The sequence below is a fragment of the Ictidomys tridecemlineatus genome, chromosome 1 (assembly GCF_052094955.1).
Source record: "Ictidomys tridecemlineatus isolate mIctTri1 chromosome 1, mIctTri1.hap1, whole genome shotgun sequence".
In the NCBI taxonomy this organism is placed as follows: domain Eukaryota; kingdom Metazoa; phylum Chordata; class Mammalia; order Rodentia; family Sciuridae; genus Ictidomys; species Ictidomys tridecemlineatus.
The window spans coordinates 34,799,006-34,815,177 of NC_135477.1; the positions used below are offsets into that span (position 1 = coordinate 34,799,006).

Sequence of the window (16,172 nt, forward strand, 5' to 3'; positions counted from 1 at the left end):
AATATTGGTTCATATTCCATGAGCCAGGCATGGGAGAGATAAGTGTCAGGTGGAAGTGGACCCACATTTAAGGAGTATTTGCCCTAATAGGGAGAAAAGTCACAATTATTTCTTACTCTTTTTGATGACTGTTTGATAACCCACCACTGAGAAAAATAGTTGCAGGTTTTTTTTATTTGTACTAAATATAAAAGCAACAAGGAAAGACCCATGTGAAGGGCTTCCCCCAGGGTCACGTCGTTGGCTGTCATGTTTACAGATTGCATTCACAAGTTTCCTTTGACTGCCAAATGTCACTGGGTGTTGAGGGCCTGTCCTTTGTGTGTGGCACAGCCAGGGTGGCTGGGATGATAGGCCATTTCACAGACTGTAGGTAGCAGAGTTCTGCAGAGGCCATGTTCACTCAGGTAGATCTTGAATAATTGCTGAATTGGAACAGAAAGATGTAGAAAGAAGCTCACATTCTTGGGGAAGGGGGACAAATATGTAGATGAAGCTATATGGTCCTGCTAGTTCTGATCTTTAATGTCCTTCAAAGGCCCTTGTGTTACAGGCTTAGTCCTCAGTTTGGTGCTTTCAGGAGAGGGTGGAAATTTTAAGAGGCAGAGCCTAGTGGGAAGTCTTTAGGTCACTGGGGATGTACCACCAAAGGGGATTGTGGGAACCCAGTCTTCCTTTTCTCTCTGCCACGAAGTGGACAGTTTGGGCACACCACACACATTGGTCATACCATGCTGTGCCAAAGGTCTAAATTAACAGATCTTAATCGATCAGGGACAGAAACTTTAAAAATTGTAAGTCAAAATAAACCTTTTCTCTTATTAAGTAGATATGTTTCGGGTGTTCATTGAAGTGACAGAAAACTCACATAGGTCCATAAAAGAAGTGGAAATAACCTATTAAAAAAAAATGGTGGCAAGAGAAGAAATGAGATTGCAGAACGTTTCTTGGAGTCAACCGAATTTAAGATCAGCCTTATTTCCAGCCAATAAGCATGAGAAGATTAGCCTTCTAGATCCCTATCTGAAGGGTCATGCAGCATCATTCTAGGTTGACAGAGGATGCTTTATAGAAGTGACACAGGCTTCTGCCAATTGGGCTTAAACTACAATTTCATTCCTTTCCCTCCTCTCCAGTGACGAAGTGTGCTGATAATGTTATTTCATACACACAACAGAGTCTCCAGGGGGAGTGCAGATGTTGAATTTAGGGGGTAAAGGAATAGAAGGAGAAATAAAAACAAGGAGGGGGAGAAGTTCTAGCAAGTTCTAGCATCAAGAAGTAAAATTACCCAGGTAGGCTCTAAATGCAGTCACAAGCATCCTTCCCAAAGGGAGGCAGAGGGCGATTTGACAAAGCAGAATAAGGCAGTGTGGCCATTGTAGAAAATGTTATGCTGCTGGCTTTGAAAATGGAGAAGGGAACCTGGAACCAAGGAATGCAAAACATTCAACTCTAGAAGCTGGAAAAGATAAGAGATTGGTTTCTTTGTCTGGTCTCCAAAATGAGCCTAGTCCTGCTGACACCATGAGTTGGGCTCATTGAAACTGATTTCAGACTCTGACATCCAGAACTATAACAGAATAGATACATGTGTTTTGTTTTAGGCCACCAAGTATGTTGTGTTTTGTTACAGCAGCCATAAGGAACAAATACAGATTTCTTCAGATGTCTGAAAGCAGCCTTCTAGGCATCTGCTCTAAAGTCGTTGGAGGAGTCTCCATCAGAAGTCAAGAATCAAGATTTTGGTCTCAAAGGAGGCAAAATTTTGATAAAGAGTGTGTGTGTGTGTGTGTGTGTGTGTGTGTGTGTGTGTGTCTTTGGTAGGTCAAGTTCTCTGGAGAAAAGATTCTGGGACAAATATTTGCATGCAGGTAGTTTACCGGGGAGCACTTATACCTGTAAAGGACTCTGGGAGGCAGACCTCAGTAGAGGCCAAAGTTGCACCCACACCCAATCCCTCATGGAACAGTAGAGCTCCTTGAATTTTTGATATTTGAAGATATACCAAATTAATCTAAGAACCAACATTTTGTACCCCTACATTGACCAGTTGTGGAATGCAAGGCTGTTTCCAGGGAAGGGGTGGTAACCTTGAAGGGGGCAGTGACCTTTGACCAAGGGCAATCCCTGGGAGGGGACTCAGCTATGGGCCACCCATGGTCCACATTCCTGACATGTGGGAGGGCATGTGCCAGGGTCCTAGGGTAGAGGAGTCAGAGCAGCCCACCACGGCATTTGCTTCCCTGTGGGGGCAATCCCCGACCCAGTACAGTTTTGTTTGATGAAGTTCCTAAAGCAGAGAGGTGAGGGGGAAGTTTCTCCTTGACCCTGTTCTCAGGCCATTGCTGGGTCTGCCAGTCCTGAGCTTTGTGTTTCTTTTAGGAGCCCGATGACAACAAATCAGGGACACCTTGGGCAAACCTGCTGACATAACTATAAGTGGTTTGGTTTTGGACCCAGGTTTGAAAACAAACCTACTGGTGACGACTTGGAAAGCCTTCTGAGAAAGCCCCTGAATAGGTTCCACAACCCCGTGCTACATGGGTTAGGATTGCTTTGGCCTGGATTTTCTGGGGCTCATACTGTGCCCTGGCTGATAAACTAAGCAATGCAGAAAGCACCGAAGCACGCGGCCAAACCCTGTCCCAGACATCATACCACACCAAGCATCAGCCAGCCCTGGCTCCACACTCTAATCCTGAGGTCCCAGGGGAAAGCAGAGATGGAGTTGACTTCCAGAGAGTCTGCACTTGGGGAACACCCACTGTCAGAACAACCTTGAGCAAGTCAAAGGCCTTTGATTTCAGCCTTCATTGCTCCAGGTCCAGCTAAAGAGCCTGACTTCACTCACCTGCTTAAATACTGAACTGAGTGTAATAGAGTGGTGCTTTAGTGATTTGGAACCTCAAGGCATCTCTCTGAACTGTGTGGTGTCTGAAGATCTGGGGTTTCATCCTACTTCTGATACCTATTACAAAAGTGATTTTGAACAAGGCACTGTTCTCTGCACCTGCTTCCCTTCCCTGTAACATAGGGTTGGATTAAATTATCTCAGATTCTGGCCAGTCTTCATGCTCAAGGAATCTGTGGTCTCCCTGTAGGCATGAAGGTTGCAGAGAATGACATGCATTTGTACTGAGGCTGATACTTTCTAGAATCTGCCTTGCTGGGAGAAAATTCCTGCCATCAGGTTTCTTTCAAATGGATGAATATATGAATATATCATGCTTATTTGCATTGGCTGCTTTTTCTAAAATTGGCAGCTCGATATTTCCTTGAATCACCAAAATAGATTCCTTTCATCAGTCTGTGGATTTTCCAGGGGCTTGTGCATGAGTGGCCATTACCTTTTTTAAATCCACAGGATTATCTTTGAAGTGTAGCAGAATGGAAGGATAGAAAGCCCACTAACTTATTTGTCAGAATATTTGGGTTGCAATTCATGCCAACTAGTTTCCTTGTGACATTGGCAAACCATTTAACCCATTGAGTTTCTGATAGGGGGCCAGTCAAGGTCAGCCCTGCCTACTTCACATGGTAACCGTGAATATGAAATGTGAGAGACCTTTGGAACCTCTAAGGCTTATCAAAACAAAAGCAATTATTATTATTACTTTAACTCCTTCAAAGCTACATGCAAGGAATCTATTCTATCAGTTATATTTGCTTAAAGAAAATCTCCTATTTTCAGCGCAGAAGTTTTTATTCAGAATATAAACAAAGTGGGTACCAAGATTTATTGTGCCAGCTTCTAAAGCTCCCAAGAGAATGTTTCCCAGCAGTAAAAGTTGCTAAAACAGTTTGTAAGGTCACCTGCTCTTAGCAACTACCATTGGTAGAGAGGGAACTAGCCCCAGAGGACTAATGCTTTTAACAGGCCTTACAGCTGCAGGGGGAAGTTGCTCTTACAACCTACAGCAAGAAACCCCTGCTTTTGCATCGGAATTAGGCAGGTCTGTTTCAGAGCCTACAATAGTCACGTGGTTCTTCTGTTTACAAGGACAGCTGCAAATGTGAATCCCGTTCAAATAAAAAGCATGATCTTAAAGATTTTCCTGTTTCTATTGTGCGCTCTTATTTCTTCCAGATTGTTGCAAGCCCACAGAACAACTTCCTACCTATTCTCTTCCCCCAATTTGGTCTCTCGGAAAAACCTACACATGGAAGAGAAGAAAACTCACAAAAGGTATATCTCCATAAATGCATTAAAATCTGCTCTTAGATTTTTAAAAATCTCGAATTCAGCTTCTCTTCTGAAAGATGATTGGGAACACATCATAGCAAGCCAAATGACAGCTGCCTTCTTACTCCTGCTGCAAGCTTATAAGTACCAAATAAAGCAGCAGAGAAGGAAACACAAACTGCTCCAAGATTAGAATGCCTTAGAGAAGCTCTGCCTTTATTTATGTAATTTCTGAGTCTCCATTTTCTTCTTTCCACTCTTGGGAAATACTGATGATCAGCATGTTGCCTGGATAGAAACAGGTGCTGCAGGTCTGGAGGGACCAGGCTAAGGGCTGGACTAAGTCAGCGTGGATTGGCAGGTGGGCCACACACACCACACCACACCATGCTGGGTGGGCTGGGGGCATGAGGTCTGTTGTTATAGAAACCAGACTCCTCTGGGAGCACGAAGGTAGGGGCAACATGTCTGTGAGAACAGAGTGCAGATAGTAAGCCCTGGAACCGTTCAGTGGGATTCAGTGCAGGCTGACAGGCAGACCCATGTACAGTGCAACTGAGCCTGACAGCCGGGCGCAAAAGAGGTGCCAGTGCTCTCATGCTCTGCGTTGAAGCCCTGTCTTTCCTTCCTCCAGGCAGATGTCAGCTGGCAGGTGTGTTCTGCTCTCTCCTCTGCAAGACAGAGCTTTGCAGGTGCTGGAGATTACAGAGCCAGCGAGGGTGAGATCTTCTGGGAGCCTTTCAAACCGTTCTGATGTCAGTTACTTGTGGGTTCCGATTTCTCTACAGCCCAATTAACTAGAGTTTCATATAATGTTCTGTATAACATGGATCCACTTGAGCTGCCTCCTTCCCGCTCTGAATCTCTCTCTTTCTCTCCCTGGCACAGACCTTCCCTTATGGACATTCACGCTTCTGAGGTTAGAGGCTTATCCTTCAGAGAATAGAGCTTACCTATGTTTTTAAGCATTAGGGCTGGCAGGCAGACAGATATTTATCTTGATGTAGGGTGGTTGCCAGACTCACAAGAATCTGGGTTTGAAGTAATGAAGCCAAAGCTCTTTTCATAGAGGCTGGGCTGCCTCTGTTATGATTGTTTGTTTTTTAGATTCCCTGAGATTTGTCACAGTTTGTGTTTTTTTTTTTTTTTTTTTTTAAAAAAAAAAACTCTGCCAGGGGCCCTGAGGTCGACACTTGCTCATTCACTGCTTTTTTCCAGGAAGCAAATGAAACGTGCGGCATCGCAGACAGGAAGAAGCTTGGCCAGGATGGCCCCATTTCAGTGAACTCCTAGTCCCTGGACTAGGAATCTCTGCCTCAGTTGCCAGTAAGACTCTGCCAGCCCAGACAGCATGTCAGAAGTACCTAGTGGGGCTTTTTAACCCATGACTTTATAAAGACAGCAAAAAGGCTAATGGGGAATGACTGGCTCCAACTATGAAATAAGAATTAGGTACAGTTTGTTACACAGTTTAACCCTAACACATTTTTCATGTCCCACAAGCCATAAATGATATACGGTGGAGTTCTGGAATCCATTTCCACGCCCTTTTAACCCCAGACTTGTCTATAGGCAAATGTCTCTCTCTCTGATCCTGTTCAGATTGCTGCTCCCTTCTCTGCCCCAGTTCTCACGTATTTGCTGATTTCTTCAGACTCTACCATTTAAGTTCCAAACCAGTTTATGTTGATGAAGCAGAGATACTGCTATGTGTTCACCCAAATTCTCATTTTGATGGAACACAGAGGAAAACTCATTTCCCAGCTTCTCCGGCAGTGGGAGGCAGTGCTGGGCCCTGGCCAATGGGATGTGGGCAGATGTGATCCCTGTCACAACCATCGCTGCATGAGCCTCCCTAACCCTCGCCCCATACAACCACATCCAATTGCAACAGAAGCGAGAAGTAAACTTTTATTGTTTTACTTCAGTGAGATCTGGGGATAATTTGTTGGAATGCTCAGAATAGACTTTCTCTTAGATCAAGGTTGAGAATACCAACTTCTAAGAATTCTTTGTTTCTATCAACTATGACTCTAAGTACAGAGTTTGAGTACATTTCCCCTTGACCATATATAAAATCCAGAATTGCTTTCATCCAGTTCAATCCCTATTATCTGGCATCTCTGGTCTCTGAATGCAGTGCTAGACTTCTCTGTTCCAGTCGATATCACCCTGAGTTGTATCGCATAGGGGAGATTTTGAATACTTCATAACGTTTTGGTATGTACAATATGAAAAATTCATTTTGCTCAAAATTCACCTCTGGTTCTTTCTTGCATAGCAGCATCAAATAACAGCCCAGAAACTGCAAGCTCTCCTGGCCAGTGGGGTCACTTCAGTTCATTTGTTTTTGAGCACTGGAGGAAAAGGACAATATAGATCAGTGGAAAGAGCACAGGATTTGGTTGTTGATCTGGATTTTAATTCAGGTACTTTTATGAACTTGCTGGGTGACTTTGGACAAGTTGCAACTTGCCTTGGCCTCTGTTCTTCTGTTTCGTCACCTATGATACGCTGTTTTGAAAAATAAACATTATCTTCTTAGGTTTACTTTGTAGTTTCTCTACCTTTGTATACATACAAACATGTGGAGCTACAGTCTCTGAGTGGGATGCATATAGTTGCTTTTCTGGACAACTTGTCAGATTTGAGGTCCTTGTCGGTTCATAGCATGTTCCTGATGTCTGCTCAGCAGTCTTAAGGTCAAGTCTGCCTGTATCAAAAACTATTAAAACCATAGTTAGACAATTCCATGTCTCTTCTATGAGTTGATATAGGTGAGAAAGGACATAGGAGAGGCTATCTACTGTTTGGAATAGCAAAAGATTTGAAACATCTGGTTTTGCACCACAGGGGAAACTGGATAAATCAACTGTGGAAATCTGTGCCCTGGCAAAATATGTAGCTACGAATGCTGAAACTCTGATATACTGATATGGAACATTCTCCAAGAAATTTCATTAAGTTAAAAAAGCAAATTGCAGGAGAGTGTGTAAAATATGATACTGCTTGTGTAAAGACATTCTTAAAAATGTATTTATTTGTGAATGCATAAAATCTCTTTGGAAGAATACCAAAATTCTGGTATTATTGTTTGCCTCTGGAGAAGAAAATGGATTAGCTAGGGAACAGATTGTGGAGGGGGCTGTTTCTGTTTTCTTTAAATTTAAAATCACGTGAATATTTTAACTATTCAACAACAAAACTCAAAAACATGGTTTGTTTTTTACATTTATTTATTTTACTAAAGTATGCATAACATAAAATTTACTATTGTAACCATTTTCAAGTGTACAGTTCGATGGCATTCAAACAGGAACATTATTGTGGAGCACTCACCATTGTCCATCCACCTCCAGAACAGTTAGATCCAGTTCATTTCTGATCTGCGCACATTTCCACAGAGACCATTGTGCTTCCCTCCATGGGAGGGAACAGCATCCATGGAATGTTTCTGAAGGTTCCTGGAGCCTTTACTCCGAAGCCTTCCCTAAGGGCAGGTGAATGGCTAAGAAGATTGGTGATTTGGAAGATGGACAAAAGTTCAGCCTTTTCTTGATTTCCTTTTTGATGGCATCCTGTCTAGGGACCCATACATGTTTTTCTCCTCCAACCAGTGGACACACTTGGGCAGACCCTATAGTTCTGAGGAAGTTAGGACAATGGGGACGAAGCATTAGGAAGCTCACTTGGATGTGACCCTGAATCATTTGTTGAAGACAGATTCCCATTCATCAGGTCTTCCAGAAAGAGAGTTGGATGCAAATAAGGTACAGCACAGAGTTAAGGCGGCCAATCCCAGTTAATCCTGAGGCTTGGACCCAGCCTCCTCAGCAGGCCAGGAGAAAATCTGTTTCCCCAGGGATGCAGGCTGTGAGAAGAGTGGAGCTGCTAAGTGGCTGCAGGGTTTCACTACCGTGGTGAGGAATGGACACTGCCTGCTGTTATAAACTTGGAAGCGATCATGATCCCCAGACCCAAGCCTGGAGCTGGCAGGACTCTGAACTCAAATTTCTCCAGACAAGCGCTTGCTGTTTATTAATGTAGCTTGAACACTTCACAGTTCAATGGTTCAAGTCCCTTTCCTAGAATTTGATGTCTGGTCCCACTGGCCATTTTTTTTCTGCCCTAGAAGGTGGTGGGCAATGGGGACCCCCACACCTGCTACTGTTCCCGTTTTGGTATCTTCCCAAGGAGCATTGCCCCAAAAGGGCAAAATGTATCCACTGGTTACTTGAGATGTTTATATGACAGTGTCCAAGTGAGTTCTACCAATAATAGAACTAATGCTTTAATCTTCAAAAATCATCTAAATCTCTAATGTTTTCAAATTCAAAGGAGGAAGAGAGGACTGACCATGGCCTGCTTAAACTCCAGTGATTTTTATTAAATTACTAAATTATGACTTTTGCAACCACCTGCACCTATAGTTTCTCTTGGTTATTCATATCTAATAATGGAACTTCATAATAAAGCCAACATGCCCCTGCACCACTGCCTACCATCCTGAGGGACTGCTGTTCCACGGTGCATGGCATTGTTATCCAGGGCATTCACCCCTCCTGCCTCCAGAAGGGGCTCTGCCCTGCCCTTCTCTTACCGAAACCCAAACATGTCCTAGACCTGTTCTTTATTTACCACCTTGTTTAGGCCAGGCTGAAAGTCTGGACTGAAATTGATTCAAGCATTGAGGAAGCACAAGAAGACAACTTAGCACTAATATAAGATGTGATTTTTAATGAAGGGACAGACCAACCCACTGCCTTACAGTCACCCAAATATTGACTTACCTACAAAGAAGTCACTCATGCCTACTGCTAGGACAGCACCCAAAGCATGACCAGTCCCACAGAAAGAAAGGAGTTCCTCCTTTTTGCTAGTCTGATCAGGGTCTATCTTCTCAATCCTTCTCTCCTGTCCTAGGATCTTGCCAGGGTAATTGACAAGGGCAACGTTTAGTTCTTTCAATAGGAACACCACCCTCCATCTATAGGGTTTTTACCTATTTCTTTGCCTTCCGTGAAAAGATAACCACATCATAACATAATAGTCTAATAATGGTACTTCCAAGACTAATCAATGTTCAAAAGACTAATCAATATTTAAAACAACTGTAAGATACCATCGGTTTTAGCCCAAGATGAATCCTGCCAAACCCAAAGCAGTCCTTTAGTAAGGTGGTCATTAACTACTCACCGTTTCCTACCCTTTACCCCGTCACCTCTGTGAGCATCCACCCAAACAAGAACACAACCCACCACTAGAACAGATGCACCTGCTAGTGGGTGTGAGAAAACTGTTTTTTGAGGGGTGCACAGCTGCTGAAATGCAGTTCTCTCTCCATCATCAACAACATGTTCCCTTATCTCATGAATGAGCTTAGTTTCTTGGAGTTAATATCTTTATTTTAGAAAAAAACATTTATTTTGCATCTTTATAATGTAGACTCATTCAGATGCTTCCCCCCCACCCCCGAAAAAAATAGAAGTCTGTACTTTTTGAATTTAAATTTTGAGTGACTGGAAATTACTTGTAGCTTTAAATTTTCTGTTTGGCCAGGCTGTATTTATTAAAGTTTCAAAATAAGCCTCAGGCTGAGAACCACATTACATGCTTCAGTTGGAATCCAATCTCCTGAACATAACTTTCAAGGCATGGCACACCTGGGCCAATCTTACCAACACACATGATCGTAACTGTCCCCATCTCAGACACACACCTCTGCCCAGTCAGGGGGAAGTCCTCCGGAAGAAGCATCACTTTTGTCTTTACTCATGCCACCCTCTTATCTAGAATCCTCCTCAGTTCCTCCCATTTGATGAAGTCTTTCATACCTTCATTTCTCCCTTCGGACCCTCATAAGGCTCTTCTCACTCATCCACCTCCCCACTTACCCAACGGGAGTGCGCTGAGGGCTTACCATGTACAAGACACCAGGTTGATTCTATGGGATTTCCAGAAATGGGCAACATGCAGGTCTTTTCCCAGTTTGCAATTTTGTAGCAAAGTACACAAAAAGCAAAGTTGTGTTTTACTTTTCCACTCAAAAACTATGTCTGGTTTCTTTTTTTTTTCCACTCAAGTTTCTGATACTGCTTTTCTTGTTCCCCATCCCTGATAGTCTGAAGAATAGCCATTCTCTGATTCCAAATCATCCCATGTTGTATTAATAACAGATGTGATAAAATGAGGACTAATCAGCACCAAATCCATCTGCTTATCTGCACCTGTAACCACGTTCTCTCTCTGGCTCTTACTTAAAGCAAATGCTTCCATTTGGACCCTAGATTGCTCTGCATTTGTCCCTATTCTTTTGTGCATCTTCAGTTTTTTATTTAATACTACCCTTTAAAAAACAAAACTAATTGCGAACCTCCTGCTTTCCCCTGCTCCTCTTCACATACCTTCAGGAGATATCTATATACACCGCCATTGCTTCCTCACCCTCCAGGCTCTTCAGAATTCTCTCCAGAGCTGTGCACCCATCACTCTTAGGAATTAGCTCCCGTGTAGGAGTAGCATTAGCCAAGGCTCTTGGCCAGCTCTGCCTTGTCTCTCTTGGCCTCCCTGCAGGGCTGGGCCTGACTGCTTTCCCTTCTTCCCCAAGATCCTTTCTGGGCTTCTGGGCAGACACCTGCCTGGCCTCCTGTGTGGCCTTGCTGCTGTTGTTTGGCCTCCTGCTGGCTCCTTTCCTACACTACATTTCTAAATGTTGCGGGTCTCTGAGCTCTGTCAGGAACGCTGCTCTCTTCTTTTCCTTTTCTGGAAATTTTTTTCCTAGGAAATTCATGGTCTCTTAGGGATTCAAATACCACATGTGCAATGATTGTGCTCAAACTTCAGACCCCTGGATGCAGCTGTCTATATCTACCCATTTAAATGTCTAATGGACATTTCTGACTTGACCTAGCCAAGAAAACGTGATCATTATTCCTCTATCACATTCCCCCTGTAACAGCCTTCTGTGCCCTGATAAGCCTTCCCTGTCTTATTCAGTGATGCCACTTGTCAGGGGAAGGTTCAGGTTTTGTGGTCCTGAAGCTTAAACAATTTAGGGAGCCCTCTGTAACATACATAATACAAAATTAAAATATAAATTCAGCATAAAAATAAATATATTCATTTAGACCTAGAAATGAATTACAAGTATTGCTATACTGACAAATACCACAGTAATCGCGAAATCAAGAAAGACAACATTTTATTAATTACCAGCCTCACATACTTCAATGATGCTTTTTTCCTTCATGCTTTTTGATTGCCTTTTAAAATAACATTTTGTAATAATTTCTATATTGAGAATAAGAGAATGATTCAGATCATTTCTCTTTGATAGATTAGTAGATTTTTTTTGAAGTAGAGATAGTTTTGAGACATTTATTTTTAGCTTCACAATTGGTAATATTTAAAGAAAATTCACATGAGACTGGATAGTTTTGCACTGTGGACTGAGCAGACCTGTGCCAGCAGGAGTTGCCCTTTGAAAATGGACTCCATTTTGAGGGATCTTATTTGGCAGTTTTTGCAGCCTGAGGTAGGTACTGTGACACAGAGCAATGACCCAGGAGGAGGGTCCATTTCATTGCTTACCCAGGTTCATTTTCAGATTGATGCTCTTGGTTACTTACTGATGTGTCCAAAATATCTGCCCAGCCCTTCCGGGTTCATGTTTCCCAGTGTTGAAATATGTCATGGGCTTAAGTTAAGTAATTCCACTTTCAGCATTTATCTTACAGGTAGATTATTTTCCTTTCTTTACACTCTATATCTAATCTGTCAGTAATTCTTGTTGACTTTTTTCCCCCAAATTGACTCCCTAAATTTAACTCCTCTTACCAGCTCCCCGATTCCTTCCCTGTTCTTCACTGAACTCACGTCTCTCGAGGACTCTGTCGATAGTGTATGACTGTCTTGCTACTAGTTGACTTGATTCAACTTGCCTGTCTTCCATTGCCCCATCTCACAGTACCCAGAACATGAACAGCTCCGCTCCTGCCAATCTTCTGCCCCCAACCCCAGATGGCTTTGAATCTCACTGAAAACCATATGCAGCTCCTAGAGCCCCACCAGTCTGGCTCTGCCCATCTCTCTGACCTCACTTTCCTCCACAGTTCCTCTTGATCATCATGCTCCAGCCACACTGATCACTTTGTCGCTCAATTATTCCCACCGGACCCTTGTACTTGCTGTTCCTCCAGCTTAGAGCATACTTCCCAAACACAGCAAGCTGCCTATATGCCTAACCTCCAGTGCTCATCTTCCAGGTCCAGGTGAAGTGGCCCCTCTCCCAGGGGCTTTATCTCATACAGCAGCCTCTCTCCAGGTTTTTGCCATATGCTTCTTCTGGATAGTACTTTTTTTTTTTTTTTTTCCAGTGCCAGGAGAATCTCATTGTATATATTTTTATAAATTTTTCTGTATGTACTAGAGCATTGGTCCTAAAACTGAGATGCAAATACTTCTGGAGCTCCATGAGGTCTTCTAAGGATATGAGAATATAACGAGTTAGTTTTCAGGGAATTATTTTTCAGATAGTTAATTCCACATGAAATGAACCACAGCAGAGACATTACGCCAGCTCTCCTTTTCCAATCCCCCATCACAACTGTACTTATCTGATTTACCCTCTACTCATCCATCTTGATGGATATAAAAAAAAAAAAGTCTGAGGCTTGGGAAAAGCAGTAATTAAAAATAAGAGTTTGAGGAAGTAAACAACTTTTAATGACAGATTTTTAAAAAAAAATTTCCTAATAAATATAATTTCTAAATTTTTTTTCAGTGCTTAGGATTGAAGTCAGAACCTTGCTTATGCTAAACCTGGGCTCCACTAGTAAGCTACATCACCAGACCTTGGTCTCTAATGTTTTGCTTTGACAAAATTAAAAAATGACCAAAATTTTTTTCAAATAGTATTAAATATTATTTTAACATGGATCACTATGTGCTTTTCTGAATATAACTTAGGAACAGTTTAAATAACTGAATTGCATTGAAAGAAAAAAAATTCTTTCTATTCCCACTGAATTATTTAAGTGAATCAGGTTTCTTCATGCTTACATTTGTAAAAACAAAGACTAGAAATAGAATTGATGTTGAATCCCATCTGATTCTAGTAGTAATATTCATCCATGAATACATAAACTAACTGAAAAAATAACCCTAGTAAGTCTCATTAAGAGAACATTTAATAAAATTTTTATTTCTTATGTTTGAGTACTTTCTAATAAAATTTGCAATGTAGTTATGCTTTGATCAATCATGTCTTAATATCATTATAATGTTAACTGAATCCAGATGAAATTGTTAGCAGTAAGAGCTTTATAGTCACAAGAATAAAAAGAGCTGACTTCAATTTAAAAAGTTTGCTCAAGATAAATATCGCTTGTCCCCTGTTCCTCTCGTAGTGTCCCATGCCAGAACATACTGTGGCCCTAAACCATTGCCTGACCTCTGTGCCTGTAGGCTCCTGGCACTGAAGCAGGTTGCACAGTGGGAAAAAAAAAAAAAGATAAATATCATGGAATTTCTATGGAAGAAATGGACTGGAAATGCAATGGGGAAAAGGAAGGAATTAAAATTTGTGAGTATTAGAGATGAACTTTTCATATATTTTCAAAATAGATAATAGCCATATAAATAAAAAGAGTTGGCTGGATATAGAAGATGCTAGAAATCTAACTTCCAATACTATATCAGCAGGGTGAAATGTTATTAGGGACTTTATATGCTTCTCCATCTCAAATAGTAACAGAAAATCTTTATTATACATACTGCAAGCATGCAACTATCGCACATTGTCCTCATTTGTGTTTAGCCACGCCTCACATAAGCAAGCAGGGGCTGCTGAACTTTTAACTCATGTGATCTTCTTTAGTGCTAGTCACATAGTTAGTGCTAAAATTAATGACATTTAAAAAAAAGACCATACACCTCCACCAAAATAAAAACAAACAAACAAAAAAACCCTTAAGTTTTCAGCCATATTGCAGGCAGGAAGTCTCCTTTTAAGCCTAGAAGGGATTCCTTTTAGGAAAACTAGACAGGAAGCCCACTCCCGTGGCCTTCTCTCTCACAATGGAGAGAGACAGATATTCTCTTCTTTGCATATGACAGGGTTTTCTGGAATCAAAGTAAAGATGGCTTTAATAAACAACGATTCCTCTTATCCAATTACCATTGGATTTAAGACTTAGATCAGCTTCCCCAGGCGAAGAAATTTTAAGTGACTGAGAGCCCCAAACCATTGTCACCTGAACAACTTGTTCATCCTAGAGGGGTTACTTTTGACAAAGCCATTCTAGCAGAGAGCTAAATTAATGACTAATATCATTTAAAAAACTGCTCTCATTGAATTGTGCTTTTGTGTATGTCATCAATCTCCTCCACAGGACACTGTAAGAAACAGTCTCATGACATTCTTTGCTTTTATTATTGTATTTATCTTAGGACTATTGTTGAGGGTGTGGCTTACCATTTTACACAGCATCAACTTTATCAGGAAGAAATTCCTTTTTGGTTTTATAATCAAAGATAGTTATATTTCTTCTGTGCATCTTCATTAGTTTTAATCTTCTGGGTTCTCTAATTTGCATAATTAAGCCTGTGTCCCTCTATGTCAGCAACTGAGGTTTGAGTGGATTTGGTGAGGTTGCACTAGCAAGTTCACTGAAATTCATGGCAACCTTTTTGGGGAGTGTGTGCTCACCTGACCACTAGTTTCAAATTTTTCTACTCTAGCCTCATTTCCACACCCCTCCCCACATACTTTCTTCACATACTGAATTAATCAAGAACCTTAATTAAGAATGGCCATGGGGCTGGTGCTGTAGCTCAGTGGTAGAGCGTCTCCCTCACACGAATGAGGCACTGGGTTTGATCCTCAGCACTGCTTAAAAATAAATAAATAAATGAAGGAGGATTAAAAAAAAGAATGGCCAGAAACTCAACTTAATTGAAGAAGTAAAGCGAATATATTATGCTTGCTGAATATAGTTCAGGAGCTAGGCTAGCTTCAACCATAGCCGGATGTGGGAATTTTTCCTAAAACCCTCTCTGGCACTCAGCATTTTTCCCTCTGTCTTGCAGTCCTGCTGTCTTCCGGGTTGACTCTGTCTGAGGTCCCTGCCTCCCCACCTAGTGGCTCTGGCAGCACAGGCTTGTAGACTTCTGCAGACATCAGTCCAGTGGAGGGAGAGCTTCATTTTCCCCCATAATCCTGACAAAGTTCCCAAATGGAGCTTCCGTGAGTGACTTGGCCAAGCCACTGAGGACAGATGGTTGGAACCCACATCTTCTCGGAGATGGTTCCGGCTCCACCTGAGAGGCAAGAAGTTTCTCGAGAGGCAGCTGAGGAAGAAAGGGGAAATGGAGACAAGGCAGACAAAACCCAAACTTGCAGTATCCATTTACATTCAATTTTATTTTTTTAGACAGAAACATGTACACTTTTCTAAGTCCCTTTATAACCTTTTAAGAACAATGTAGGTCATTAATAAATACATAAGAAATCAAATTATAATTTGTCAGTTGCTCAGTGAGCATGAAATCAGAACAAGGGCATCTGTGTATGTGACTGAAATATTCTATGAGGGCTCTAAGGGCAGAATCATCTGCACAACTAGAAATGGGTCACAGGGGCAGTGCTGGAGACACAGTACAGGTGCTTGCTCCCTAGAATCTTCTTTTCCTTAGCTACCATTCCCAACTATCCCACCCCTCCTGATTATGGTAATACCGTTCACTCCATTCACCTATTTATTGACATAACCATGAGGCTAGAATTCCCGGCTTTCCTGCTTCAAGCCTGGAAGACAGTATGTCTTTTATGTTTATATATGTCCTGCTTCTTCTATCATGGACTGTCTTCACAGTGTAACTCTGAGAGCTTAGTGAGGGGAAGAAGTTAAACCTACTAAATAGTTACAATGAAGGCAAAATGTCCTCCTCTCCCCAAAATGCCATAGATGAGGTTTGGGTTGGGAGG

The 16,172-nt window shown here is 41.9% G+C and overlaps 1 long non-coding RNA gene and 1 pseudogene across 1 annotated transcript; both read left to right on the forward strand.

The window, feature by feature from the left end:
- Positions 1-4,425: 4,425 nt before the first annotated feature.
- On the forward strand, positions 4,426-6,794 carry LOC120885443 (uncharacterized). Its single transcript, XR_005728069.2, has 3 exons — positions 4,426-4,547; positions 4,821-4,905; positions 5,405-6,794. It is a non-coding gene; the product is annotated as an uncharacterized LOC120885443 (long non-coding RNA).
- A 6,736-nt stretch (positions 6,795-13,530) lies between these two features.
- LOC120886004 (small nucleolar RNA SNORA42/SNORA80 family) lies at positions 13,531-13,681 on the forward strand (annotated as a pseudogene).
- The last annotated feature ends 2,491 nt before the right edge of the window (positions 13,682-16,172 follow it).